At 33.7% G+C, this 2,118-nt stretch overlaps 1 non-coding gene across 1 annotated transcript; it reads left to right on the top strand.

Annotated features, from left to right (window-relative positions):
• Nucleotides 1–245: 245 nt before the first annotated feature.
• LOC131175166 (small nucleolar RNA R71) lies at nt 246–352 on the top strand. Its single transcript, XR_009145328.1, has one exon. It is a non-coding gene; the product is annotated as a small nucleolar RNA R71 (small nucleolar RNA).
• Nucleotides 353–2,118: the final 1,766 nt, after the last annotated feature.

Here is a 2,118-nt window from a genome sequence, read left to right as displayed (position 1 = left end):
GAGTCAACTGATCAAATCTTGCATTCATGTAGCTAACTGAGTCAAGTTCATAAATCCCGGCTTTCTTTGGCTCAAGTGCTCTAGGATTTCCCCATAAATGGGTATTATGAGCAATCTTCTCTAATAGATCATAGCATTCTTCACTTGTCATTCTCATTAAATCTCCTCCTGCTTGTGAATCAATTGTGTTTCTTATGGCTGGAGTAACTCTGGTGTAGAAATTTTGAACAATCATCCATTTCGGTATTTCATGATGAGGACATTGCCTTTCAAGCTCCTTAAATCTCATCCAAGATTCATACAAAGTTTCATCATCTCTTGGCTTAAAAGCTACCATCAAATTCCTCAAATGAGTGGTCTTCCCAGGTGGGAAAAATTGAGATAGAAAAGCTTGAGATAGCTGCTCCCAAGTAGCTATAATAGCTTGTGGGAGTGAGTCATACCACTCCAATGCTGAATCCCGAAGAGAGAATGGAAATAAGGTGAGCCGAATAACTTCATCTGAAACTCCAGGCTGCCTTTGTGTGCCACATATCATCAAAAATTTCTTCAAATGAGAATGAGGATTTTCAAGTGGACTACCTCCAAATTGTGAATTCTGAACCATTTGAATGAGACCAGTCTTTAACTCAAATTGATTAGCTCCAATAATAGGTCTGTTATCTCTCACATCTGCACATCTAGGAAAAGCATAATCCAACATGGATCTTCTTTGAGGATCATTTTGATTAACAACTACATTTTGCCCGTTTTGCTCATTTCCTCCATTGTCTCCACCAATAGCTCTATTTTGATTCTCCATATTTTTAATTGTCTCCTCTTGCTCAAATCTTTCTTGTTCTTCTTTTTTTGCTTCCTTTCTTCTTTTGTATTCCTTTTTGTTGGCTCGGCAGAATTTTTCAATTTCTGGGTTGAACAACAATTCAGTATCACTTGTGCTTTTCGATCGTCTCATAAACAAGAAAAGTACCTGAAAAACACAAGGAACAATAGTGAAAATAAAAGAAAATAAAAATTCTAATTAGCTTAAAACAATTAAAATCCAACTTAAAAACAAACAATTCCCCGGCAACGGCGCCAAAAACTTGGTACGGTGTGTCCGCAAGTGCACGGGTCACAGTAGTATAGTTTTAAAAAAATGATATCGATCCCACAGGGAATTGTGCTTAAATTGGAAATAAAAGTATAAGCTAATTAGAATGACAAAATTTAAAAGATATTAAAAATGAAATCTAAAAATTAAAATTGGTATTTGAGGAATTTTAAAACTAAATCAAACAATTAACTAAAATTAATTAAACTAGATTACTAAAAATTAATTTGAAATTTCTATTTATGAAATTTGAGAGGAATTAAATCTAAATTCAATAAAAATTAAAGTGATTCTAGAGATTAGATTTTTCAATATTGTTTGCATGTGGTTTATCCCTAATTTAGCCAAACACATGAGAATTGCAATTTTGAGGGAAATCAATTCTTAAATTTTTGAAACCTTTTTCAAGCATTTCAAAATTGGTTTTCATTAAATCAAACCCTTTTTTCACGGTATTTCAAACCTAACAAAATCCCATTTAAAGCTCTAATTGATTTTTGGAAAGTTCCCCTTAATCCTCTTAGCTTATCTCTAACACCAAGAAAATAAAGTTTATTGCAAGATTATCTATCCCTAATATTCACTTTTCAGTCCATCTATTAAGGATTAAAGCTTAACTTAATGAGGGCCCATTCATCAAGCAAGGCAACAAGCTCACAAGCAATAAATTAAAAAGTAACAAATCCCATTTAAATGGCTAAATCAGTTCAAAACCACAATACAAATCAATATTTACAAACCCATCTCTAGAATCTCAATCAACTACTCACAAATCATTATTTAAAGACAAACCCAAATGTATAAATGAAGAAATAATGGAAATATAAGCTAAGGGGTAGAAAAACCCAGAAATATGCAGCAGAATCTGCTGCAGAAAAGTGCAGAAAACGAGTTCTGCAGGCTGCTGGAAAAAATGAGGAACGTGCTCCCTCCTTCTCTCTTGCTAATCTTGCCAAAAATGCCTCTCTTGCTCTCTATGGAAAGAAAATGATAAAATGAGGCTTTATATAGGCTAAGGGTCTGCC

This window comes from Hevea brasiliensis, chromosome 16 (assembly GCF_030052815.1).
Source record: "Hevea brasiliensis isolate MT/VB/25A 57/8 chromosome 16, ASM3005281v1, whole genome shotgun sequence".
Lineage (NCBI taxonomy): Eukaryota > Viridiplantae > Streptophyta > Magnoliopsida > Malpighiales > Euphorbiaceae > Hevea > Hevea brasiliensis.
The sequence above is the reverse complement of the archived record's forward strand: the minus strand, read 5'-3'. Positions and strand labels throughout refer to the sequence as shown.